This window comes from Phodopus roborovskii, unplaced genomic scaffold (genome assembly GCF_943737965.1).
Source record: "Phodopus roborovskii unplaced genomic scaffold, PHOROB, whole genome shotgun sequence".
NCBI classification, from domain to species: domain Eukaryota; kingdom Metazoa; phylum Chordata; class Mammalia; order Rodentia; family Cricetidae; genus Phodopus; species Phodopus roborovskii.
In genome coordinates this window covers 6,110,286-6,123,028 of record NW_026125281.1, presented here as the reverse complement: position 1 = coordinate 6,123,028, position 12,743 = coordinate 6,110,286, and the positions used below count along the sequence as shown (strand labels likewise).

Below are 12,743 nucleotides of genomic sequence, written 5' to 3'. Positions count from 1 at the left end.
AGTGGAAATGGTGTGAGAGAGAGGGGTCTCAGTGGTGTCTGGGGATTAAGAAGCAGGCATGTATGCAAGAACTTCATAGGAAGGATGAAATTTACGGAGAATTGGCTGTTGATGTCGGCATCTTTTATAGAAAACAATCGTTTCTCATAAACTACTTAAAAAATGATACTAAAGAATTAAATATTCCCCAGGAGTATTTCTGCAGAACAGAAGCATTGGAATCAGTCAGAGGTATTTGCACTACTTAGAGATTTTGCTAATTGCTGGATGCTTATTGCACAAACAAATAATTCTCTCCTTTATTTCCTTTAAAATTGTATCACTATCACTTGAGATAAAGAAAGTGGGAATTTTTCTGCTCATTTCTTTGGCAAATTTTAAATAAATAAGTTTTCCTTGTCAATTTCTATTTCACAAGACACTGGGAAACTATATAGTATGTTTATAGACCTACGTTACTCTTCATGTGTGAGGATTTTGCATTAGATTTCCTGAGAGGGTGTAAACAAGTAACTGTTTACTCCGTACAAGCCAGAGGGAGGAAGGAAGGGAATGCGGAGGGGGGGGGGGGATATTGTCCTCTTCCACTTCGTTGTTATGGTGTGTTGGTACCACCACTAATGTTGGTATATGTTGTTCTGCTTATTCGCTCTGAGGATGGTGTCAAGCATTTTATATGTGGCCACAATAATCTCAGTTCCTAGTCGCCTGATGTCTGGAGGAAAATCTCTCCATCACAGTGGTGGCTAAATAAGTTCTTAGGTCCTTGGAGAACTTTGAAGATTTTAACACGGCATCAATAGTTTTCAAAGTGTGTATTTTAATAATGAGCAAGTAAATCTTCTTAAGACTTTTTTTGTGAATTTTAAAACACACTTGTAAATATAGAAACCTAGGGTTTTTTTTTTTTTTTGCAAAGTTATATTAAGTTGCGTTGTTTTCTCTAACTAGTAAGATCTTAGTCTATATAACATGCTGTGATATTAAGTTTCATAATCTTGAAAACCTTTCAACTGAACCAAAACTTTGAATGAAACAACATAAACTTAAAGAAAATTAAAAAAAAATTGTGTACTGACATAACATTGATATTGTTACATTTGGATTGGTTTCAGAACAGAGTAAAAAATGTAAAATAATAAAAAATCTGCAATACTTCCATCATCTTTTTACTAAAAATATTTTATATCACACAAATATAGAGACAGTAATTACAGAGGCAGTGCTCTAGTATTTAATGGCATGTTATTCTACAAAGAATACACTCATATAGTTTACTGAAGCCAAGTAAAGGCTTGAAAGAATGTGTTTTTGATGTCAAGATCTACCATTTCCTCTAAAGTGCTTATTATTATTGTTATTTTATATTTTATGTTTTGGTGACATGAAAACATACCAAATAGAGGAAAAAATGAATGTTCTACTTGTAGCTTTATAAAAGCTGGGGATTCTAGGACAGTTAATAAATCATCAGAGATGAGCTAGATTTTAGAAAGCAAAGTCATTCTGCAGACATACAAGGCAGTAGAGAAGCCTACTGAAGTCTGCTGATACCTTCCTACAGGAAGCCAAAGAGCAATGAACTGTTAATGAGTACTGAAGCAAGAGGAATGTTGGGCAAGACTGAAGTTTCCTAACCACACCCAATCACAGAACTCAGACAGGACACAATAGAGGTGATGGACTGCCATAGAAAAAAAAGAGCTTTATACAAAGTAGAGAGAAGACAAATTATTTAGGACACAAAGGACATTGGCTAAGGTACTGTGTGATTGCATAGGGACATCTCCATTTTGTAGAAGTCCTTTATCAGCTAGTGTAAGTTACTCTGTGTACAGTCTCTGCAAATATATTTACTACGCTGTGCATGAGGGCATTTTGGATTTTCTAGTATCCAGTTCTGGGAATTGGAGTTAGAGTGAAGTAGTGCAAATAAGTCATGTAAATAAGGGGCTATTCAAACAGTGGCACTCCTGGTTAATCCTTGATGGTTATGGGAAGCAGAAATGACGCTCAGTGCTCAGTGGTGTCAGATGAGAACAGTCTCAGGCTCAGAGTAGGACTGGAGGCAAGGATTTTCTGTTTGTGATATCTGAACAAGCTTGTAACAGCTTATTTATGGGAAGTCATTCAGTAACTCCATTTTATTTTTTCACGTTAACAACCTTGATTATACAATGACCAAAGCCTGTGATTGTTTTGTTCAGTCTAGCTTCTAGATATAGTGTGAAGAAAGGGTTGAGGACATGCATTATAAAACTCCTCAATATAAGGCAGAAAGACCACAAGGGAAGGTGTTATATCATTACAGAAATAAGAGAATAAATAATCAATAAAATTATGTAAAAAAGGAAACCCTGCTCACCTTAAAAAAATATGAAAAATACCACCATTTCATCCTCCACCTTTTTTAGTTGAAGGACATCTGTGTTATTTTATTTGTTGCCTATTGTGAATAGGTCAATAGATCATCTATAAAGACGAATGAGCAAATATTTTTATAAGAGGATACAGAAATTTGTTGGCATATACTCAAAAGTAATATAACTGGGTATTGTAGTAGATCTATTTCTTGATTATTTTTCTCATTGAGGAAATTCTATACTGATTTTCATGGTGGCTGCACTAGTAAGTGTTTCCCTTTCCCTACAATACCCCCAGCCCTTGGCAGATTTTGGTTTTGAAATCCCAGCCAATATAATTGACATAAGATGAATCTCAAAATCATTTTCATTTGCTTTTCTCTGGTGGAAAAAAAATGTTAGATATATTTTTCAGGCATTTATTGGCATAACTCTCTTTTTAGTTTTAATTATTCCTATTACACAAGTTATTAAGGAAAGGAAAATTTGAGATTCTTAGATAAATGGACAGACACCATGGAAAAGTAATTATCATGTGTGAGTTTATCAGGATCCACGAAGATAAAAGTGATATGCTTTCACTCACTCACCTGTGTATGTTAGTTTTGAGTCTTCAGATATGTGTTTCATCTGAGTTAAACAGAGTAATCAGTACAGTAGTGAGAAATCATGGAGTAGATAGACTGCCCTGCTATAAAGAGAAACAGAGAGAGAGAGACAGAGACAGACAGAGATGGAGAGACAAAGACAAAGACAGAGACAGAGACAGAGACAGAGGTTCACTGTCCTCAGGATTTCACTGTGACTTTTTAGTTCCCTGTTGTGACACTTAACAACTTCTCATCAGATATTCAGAATGTAGCAGAGTTTGTATAGTGCAAAGTGCAGCAGAGGGTGGACCAAAGCCAAGGGTAGTTTTCTTACTATTAACTATTATTTTGCTAATAGTGCGTTATTAGCTCTAGGATTTCCTGATGTGGTACCTGGGACCTTTTACGTGAAACATACCATAAACATACAAGAAACATAACCATAAAACAGAGATGCTTTTATTTCTTATCTCATTGCAATACTTACAACTTCAAGCTGTATATTGAATAGGAATTATAAAACTAGGCACTCTCGTCTTCTAGGTATTAGTGGAAATTCTTACACTGTTTCTTCCATATGACATGATACTCAAGAGCACATCAAAGACTAAAAATAGAAGACTCACTAGAAGAAATTTCTCTTTTCTTAGACATTTGCTTATCTATGTATTTATGTATTATTTATTTCATCTATTGTGTGTGAGTGTGTCCCTGTGCACGTGTGTGTGTTTGTGTGTACTTTTACCAGAGCATGAATGTGGAGATGAGAGGACGTACTACAGAAATTGTTGTTGGTTTTGTGAGCTGGAGAGATGTCTCAGGAGTTAACTGAATATACTGCTCTTATAGAGAACTAGAGTTTGTTCCCAGTACCACTGATAGGGATACTACTCAGATATGAACACAAAGCATAATTAAAATTTCAGATAGTTATCTTTTTCCACTGTGGGGGAACTGGGGATTAATTTCAGGTTACCAAATCTGGCCTGAATCACCATTCCCCACTGGATTATCTCCCTGGTACAAGCAATGGGCTTTTAAGTTAAAACCACTAGTTTTGTTTGTTGTTGTTTCTAATATCTTGCTATTGTGCAAATTAAAATTATACAAAAGAATGTTGATTCTTTTTTTTCTAAAACTTGAGTAATTAAAATGAAATAGTAATTATAAATAGAAGAAAGCAACATACTGTTGAGCAAGTTCTTCATTTCCATAAGTTTTGCAAAAAATAATATATCATTGTCGGCTGGGCTTAAACATGAAAACTCGTAATGCATGGGTAGGGAATAAATCTTTAGATCCCATATAAATGATTTTATGTATTTTGGAAAAGTTTTTAAAATTCCAGAAAATTTCCAAATGTTAAGTGGTAAAATGTAATCAAAGACAGGTTAACGTCTGTTCTTTAAACAAAGTGTGCCACAGACTTTGCTCAATAGAGTTTACACATATCTGCCATTTCTTCATCTAGGAAATGAGACAATATTGACGGCCTTTGTATGTTCCACATTGTATGACAACGTTTAAGCTAAAGTCAATTATAAGTAATCTTCATATTGCCTAAAATTTGCATAAATTCTTAATGTTCTTTTCTCTATTTCAAAATTATATATTTACTTGATACTAAGTTGAAGAATTTTACAAATTTTAAACCAAATATTTCTTAAAAAGTTGTCAGACTGTGCCTTTGAAATTCAGTAGAGATTTCCATGTGCCTGTAGTGAGATCTACCTTCCTTTATCTTTAATGGCTGTTATTCAAATGCAAAGACAATGGTATGGACTCTCATGTCAAGTTTTGAATATCTATGAAATTGTTTGTGTCAATCATTTTAACTCATCAATGTCTTAAAACAGCTGAGAGTTAGGAAATTTTGTGACCTCTATTGTTTCTATATATTTTGTATTTACATTCATGTTAGCAGAATTGGTTGAAAGTTTGATAGTACATATGGATTCAGCTTTCTTGTTTGCCAAGTAGTTTACTTAAGGGAAAGTATCAGTGAAATCATCCTTCATTCCATCCATATGCTGTTCTAAGCTAGGCTTCTTACATCAGCAGTTAATTCTGATGTGCTATCTATCCCCAGAGCTCAGAAAACAGTCTCCATATTACACTGCCCTTCCAACCCCAGCAATCAGCTTCATCCTGATAGTTTAAGACAACAGTTTTTAGAAGGGCCATCCAAGCATTCTGCATTTAGGTAGTTGGCCCCAGAGCTGTGAGTGCCATACTTCTTCAGGCAAAGTCTAGTTACGACATTAGTTCGAGCTATGATCATAAGACTATCCAGGAGCTATGCAAAAATGCTAACCAATCTGAACGACTGCACATCCTAGTCGAACTCTTTGTGCTGAATAAGAACTGGAGAGTAAACTTTGGATGGAAATGTACTGCTTGCTGCCAAACAGACCTAATTAACTGTGGTTGCTCTGTGTTTTGACATCTGGTAAGGACAGCCTCTGCTTGGTTCTTCCAGCATTGTATTTATATTGGCTGCACTCCACATTTGCTCTGCCAGAGAAATTGAGAGTCAGCATAACAGAAAGCTAATTGTTTCTTATTATGTTTTCATCAATAAACAAATTATTTTAAATCTATGATATGATTTATTTGTACTCATCGAATGCATATGACTGTATTGAGCTCTAAGATAAAGCTTTCCCCCAGAGTGTCCTATTCACTCCTTGCTTGTCTTAGTTTTGTTTGTTTGTTTGTTTGTTTAAGCTATCTTAACTTTTGTTCTGCATCTTAACTTTCATTACTGTGAGAAATAAAAACAGCTTTCATCAAAATTTGACAGTTATAGGAACTTGAATATTTGACATCCTTACAGAAGTTATTGATGAATACACATTTCCCAAATAGTCAGTGTTCTATTTGTTACTAACAAGTAAAAATGGTTTTCCTATATTCAGGTTTCTGTCTTCTCTGCTTTATTTATATGTGGCAACCAAGGACACATTTAATTCACGCAAAAAAGTAACTGTTATGTTAGTGTGTTTTAAATTGTAGATGGATTGATTATATTTTCTGACTAATTCAGTTCTATTTCTAACTTTAGGTGATTGTTGCTGGCGTTTTAGGGTACAATTTAATGTCTACTTGCTGATCTGAAACTTGCTGTGTTTGGAAGCAGAACTTGAACTCCTGATACTTCAGTTTTACCTCCAAAGTACTGGGATGAAGAATGTGGGCTACTTCGTATGAACTCTTTCTAGATTAACCACAATCTATGTAATAACTTTGTCTTTCTCAGAGCTCTTAATATGACTGTTTCTTTTTTTAATTTATAGTTTGAGCAGTTAATGTATGGAAATAATACATTTTGATTAAATACAAATTTAAATATGTTTCACATTGAATGAATAATTAAAATATGACTCCTGATATATAACCATCTTTCCAATATGTGAGAAAAGAGAAATCGCTCTTATATAATATGACTAAATTCTACATATTATTATTTTATTTAATGTTACTTAAAGAATCTTAATTAACTCAGGTTTATAGCATTCAAAAGAAGATTTCATTTCCCTATATTCACTAGCAAGAGTGTATATGGAGCGTTCACACACACACACACACACACACACACACACACACACACACACACACATTGAAATATATAGTTGCTGCAAAACCATTTTTCAAGTGGAAATTTCAAAAGTCAAAATCAGAGTAAAGATACAGCATGAAAGGCTGGCCTGTGGATGGCATATAGGTCAGATATGAATGATAGCTCAAAGCAAAATAGTACAAGCAAGTAGCTGATGTAGACAAAAATGTTCTATGGCAGCTCAAAACACCAGGATCATTGCATATAATTTCAACCTGCATATTTAAAACAGTAAAACATAAGGAAGAAAAATTATTTGGATAAATATGCATATAAAGGTGAACACAGTGAGAGCAAGAGACAGAGAGAAAGAGAGATACAGAGAGCAAATGAATTAAGGCATTGCTGATGCCTCCTACATGTCTTAAGGTGAACGGCCTTCATCTCAAGCAATCACACTCTTTTCGGTGAAAATGTATGCCTTGCCCCTGGGTTGGACTTAGTAAGACTTGTCAAAGCTAGAATTTACCTCTGACTCTATAACCCTAATGTGTCTATTGTAACTTATTTGTTCCTGGTGCATAAGCCTTTAGAAGATCAATGTTACTGGCATGACATTCACACCAATGCTTAATTTGCAGATCACCCAGTGTGACAGATACCACACACATCTCATGTCTATTATAGCCTACTTAATATTTTAGCTGTAATTTTATGTTAAAAAGTGAATCTGAATGCCAGTAATTTTTTGGTTCTAATCAGCCTAAGTGGTGTTAATTTAGTTTATAAAATTTTTGTGCAACATAAGAGCACGGCATAGAATGGCTACTTTCTTGAACCTACAATTTTGAGCCAAAATGTAGTAAAGCATGTTATAGTATAAAGTTGAGAATTCAATTTGAACATTGCTCCCTAGAATGCATGAATCTTAGGGGAATAGCTGTGTTAGGAGGCTTATCTTCTAAAGAAATCTTCATGTGCTCTGTGATCCTTTTCATTCTGTGGAATATATAATGTGCCCTGAATGCAATTCATTTCATGAAATGGTTTGCACATAATGTTAAAGGTAACCTTAATTTACAATATTTCTAGTATATGTCATTCCAAGGAGTAACTTTCTGGTTTGTTTCTATGTTTTCTTACATTTTACTAGTTTCTTTTAGAATTTTGTAGAGTTTATTTGCCCCATATTAATTCAATCCACTTGCTTCTACCCTGTGGTTCGTTTTCCCACTCACCTAATGTTGTGCCACGGCTTTTGTTCCTAAAAACAAGTACAGTTGGTGCTGCTCATGTGCTCTCAGATTCGTGGTCTTCATTGAAGTGTGTTCAATCAACCAAGACTCCATCCTTAAAGAAAATTTGTTCCCCCTCCAAACCTACCCTGTCCAAACCATTATCTATTGTCAATAATTCCTTAGCAGTGGGTGGGGACATCTCGTACACCTCCCCTCCTCCAGTTTGAGCTTTATTTGCCTTGTACTTGCCTAGGTCTTTTGTGCGCTTACTCAGTTACTTAGAGTTCACTTGTGCAGTCTTCCTGCTGTGGTCAGAAAATAGTGACTCTCTGGGATTCATCCACCGTCTGTGGCTTCAACAATCTTTGTGACCGACCCCTTTTCATCAAGAGTCCCTGAACCTAGTGAAGGGTGGGTGTAATGCAGACGAATGTTTACAAGTGACGATTCCATAATGTTAATCATGTTAATCACTCTCTATGTGTAGATTTGGATGGTCTTGGACTCACAGAGATCTGTCCGTCTCTTTAAAAAAGTCCTAGGTACCTGTAGTGTACCACCATTCCCTAGCTTCAGACTGCTGGGATTAAAGATTTGTGCCTGGATTCTAAGGCTTATGGCTGACTTGGTTTTCTGAATCCTCAGTCAAGCTTTAATAAATTATAAGCAATATATCACCACATCCCCCTTCGCCTAGCAGTCTGTTATGGGCTGAGTAAGAATGGTTCCCATAAATTCATATATTTGAACACTTAAGGAGTGGGACTATTTGAATGAGTTAGGACATGTGGAATTGTTGAAGTTAAGTACATCACTGAAAATGGGCTTTGAGGTTTTTAAAGACAAAGCCAGGCCAGTGGTTGTCCCTTCCTTCTGCCTAAGTATCCAGATATAGATCATGCAGCTCCTTCTCCAGCACAAAGCCTGCCTGCATGACACAATTGCTTCCTGCAATGCCGATAATGAACTAAAACTCTAAAACTGTCAGCAAGTTCCAACTACAAGCTTTATTTTTTTATGGCAATGTGTTCATGGTGCCTCATCATATCAATAGAACATTGATTAAGGCACAGCGAATAGTTGCTTCTAGTTTTCTTGTCTACAAAATATTTTCCCACAAAAATTACCTTTTCTTTTTATTATTTTAGATTATGAAGAGTACCAATATAAGAAGATGCTACAGACCCTCGAATTTATTTAAATGTTTAAGCTTTGGTTATCAAATTATTCCACTTTTGCAAAGAAAAGTATCTTAGAGCTTTGCTGACTACACAAAAAGTACTTTACCTTCCAGTGTGGTTTAAGACCTACCAAAAATTTCAGCAAGCATTGAGTAACATACTTAGCATTTCTCCTGTCTGTGCTTTACTTAGTAGGCTACCTCCATTAATTCAAATATCAAGGCTAGTACCTGTTGACCTGCTATTTAAAGCTTTATATTTTGTCCTATATCTGCAAAAAATTATTATTTATCAAAAATGGGAACTTCATTCACTTGGAAGTTTGATAGATATCAAAGAACTCTCCACAGTCTTACAATATGTGATCATCCATTGGCTCTTTTCAGAGGCATTGTTTTTTATATTCTGCCTAGAGTTCACAGCTGAAATCAATGAAAATAATAGTTCTGTAGAAATGTTATTCTTTCTTTTAGAACCGGTCCTTCATGGTTTTAAAGTTTTTAATCGAATAGTAATATACCTGGCATCTAATAATCTGTATGAGACAAAATATAAGTTGAAAAAACAGAGATGTCTGAACTCTGAGTAAAATCTCAGGCATGTTTATGATAAAGTAGTACACCATGATCTTTTTTCCTTTTTTTTTTATTTTTCATGAATTCATACCATGCATTCCTGTCCCATTCATCTCCTGTCCCTTTGCATGTGTCCTCTGCACCTGTACCCTCTCCAACAAAGCAAAATAAATAAAATTTAGAAAAAAGGAGAAAAAAAAAAAACATAATAAAAAAAAATCTCATTGTAGAATCCACAATTTGACACAGTTAAGTCACGCAGAATATCCTTTATCTCATACGTATTTTCATGCAAGTTTTCACCGCGGTAAGTCATTGGTCTGGTTCGAGGTCTCTGGCTTCTGCTGAGTCCTCACTGGGGATCCTCTTGGGCATTCTGCTATTATATTAGACTAGACCAATGCATGGCCCTGGTTCTGGGCCTGGGTGTTTGATGGGTTCATTAGCTCACCCTATGCAGCAAGGGAAGGCCTGTTTCTCCTGCTCTCACACCAGTGGGACTGGCTCATTACACATGCGCAGCTCTACTGTGTCGCCCAGAAAGGTGTAGAGAAGGACAGGGCAAGTTCTCCCTCTCTCATTCCCCAGGTCTGCTCTCCTGCCTGCCAGGGGTTTGGGGGCAAAGGGTGGGGGTGGCTCTTTCCTTCACCGTCAGCACCACATGGCAGAGGAGGGTGCTGGGGCTGGCTCACCCACTTTCATGCTCTCGGAGCCTGCTAACCTGAGACCCACCAACAGAAATCCCTCTATTGCCCGAATGAGGTGCAGGCTTCACTGTCCCAAGTGCTGCATTTGATGTGTAGCAGGTTCGGCTCTCCTACCTGTCACTGACAGCAAGGGGCAAGGTGGCTATGGTATCTTCTCCTTGCCCTTGCCACTACATGGCAGACAGAGTGGAAAGGGCCAGATCTCCCACTCTGACACCCTCCGGGTTGGCTCATCCTCAGCCTGACCAACAGTCACCTCTATGCGCCTTCCCTGGCAATGAATTAGATCTGCTCTCCTGCAGACAGTGGTGGTTTATGTGTGGGGTCTGGTCCAGCTCTCCTGCTCTATTAATTCTGAGGCCAAGTTTGCCACCTGCATCAGGTGGTGTCGAGGGCTAAGAGGTACGAGTGGGGAGTTTAAGCAGCATCTCTCCCTGACCCATACCACTGTAAGACGGGTAGTGGGGACAGCTCTTCCATACTCCAGTTCTCAGGGTCAGCTCACATGTGAGTCTGTGCCTGTCCCCTGCCCCCACCCCAGCAAACAGCGTCAACTCTACTGTGTTGCCCACATGAGGTAAGGGCCTACTCTCCACACTGCTGTAGCTGGTGAGGGCCGGGACCAACTCTGTGCAGCCCTGTATCCTCTTGGCCTTTGGTAGTAGCGGAGCCACAGACATGAACACAGACCACAGCTGTGGCAGAGCCAGATTCAGACATGGGCCCTTGGTATCAACCCAGGCTCGGACCTGGGTGGCAGAGGCCACCCACCTCAGTTCCCTCCTCATGACTTTCACCTCTTCTGATCTGCCTCTCTCCACAGGACGTGAACCAGTCTACCTTTTCTCCCATGCCTCATCATGTGTTTGCTCACCATAATGGCACCCGACTGCCGGGCACCTTCCAGCTCTAGGCGGGCCTGCTCTCCTACTCACCCGGGATAGGCAATCCCAGGCAGACATGTAAGTCCTCTTCTCCAGCTCAGTCTTTATCATAATAAACTTTAATAAATATCGTTTCCTTACATAGCCTGTTAATCTGTGTTGTTGGGTTTTGTTCAATTTATATTTGAAAGTATTGGGCACTTAAGTATGCTATGAAATGTATTTAAAACAAATTATGATTTAACACATTGGGTTACGGAACATTGCCAAAATATGTCTTCATAATCATTGCGTAACTAGAAACAGCCAAGAACAAGGTTATACTGGTAATAATTTGTAGGATTATTGACTTTAAAATACATGAGGAAAGTACTATCATCAAAATGAACTTACTCTAAAGCACAAAATCAAATCTAGACAAGAGTGATTGGGAATGGAAATACAGTGGGAAATGGCACGAACACCCAATGATTCATATGAGAGCCATGCATGAATACAGTTACTTTTTTGTTTCCCTCAAAGCTAATTCGAGAGGTGGACAGATGACTCAATGGTTAAGACAATGAGGAACCAGGTATGGTTTCCAGCTCCAACATGGCCACTGACAACCATCCCAGATTTAATTTCCAATCCCAAACTGTACTTAACGGAAATATGATAGATATCCTCCCTGGTCTCTATTAGCCTGGGGATGGGGGACATGTATATATGTAAACAAACACTCTTACTCATAAAACTAATAATAGCCAGGTATGGTGCTGTACACCTTAAATCTCCAAACTCGGGAGGTAGGTCTCTATGAGATTAAGGCCAAATTGGTCTAAAAATCGGCCCGTGATACACAGTGAGAACACGTTGCAGTAAATAAACCAATAGGTAAATAGGTAGATAAATATTTTTAAAGAGGTTAATTCAAATTTTGATCAAATATTGCATGTATTGCTTTTATAGATTAAACTCTAACTAGACTAGAATAGGTTAAGAAAATTTAAAATTTTTAGAAGTATTATTTGAATTAATGTAAATGATGATAATACTGAAAAACATGGCAAAAAATGCAACAAATTTCATTCAGACATACTTTTTTTTTTTTAACATCTAGTCACAGCCCACACTCTAAATGTGTGAATTCCAAATGTTCTTAAATTGATTGGAACATCACCCTCTTCCATTCCTCCAAGCATTGCATGCCCAATAACAACATAATAATTGTTATGGTATTTTAATTAACATGTGAGTAAAATCACATGACACATTTCATTATGGTTCAGTTAGTACTAGCTGTGTTTTGCTATCTGGTATTGATATTTAATAATGATTACAAGTCTCTCATTTTTCTTATGGATTAAATAATAATCCAAATATTTGAAAAACATTGATAATATGACTCCACACTTTTTATTTCCTTTAGAAAAAAATTTAAAATAAACACTTTAAGATTTAAAAATGAAGAAAATGTCTATATTTTAATTATCATTTGGTAATTTCAAACATCATTTGAACTCATTAAATTTGAAATGAATTTAGGGAGGAAAGATATATTCTACACTCTTATTATCACAAAATCACATACCAAGGCTCATAAATTAAAACCTAGTATATCACGTAAATGAGTAACAAATACTTACTGCTTTTCTTTGTCTATT

General features: G+C 36.7%; 1 pseudogene; it reads right to left on the bottom strand.

The window, feature by feature from the left end:
- Nucleotides 1–11,001, bottom strand: part of LOC127230911 (GTP-binding protein 10-like) — a 47,146-nt pseudogene extending 36,145 nt beyond the window's left edge.
- Nucleotides 11,002–12,743: the final 1,742 nt, after the last annotated feature.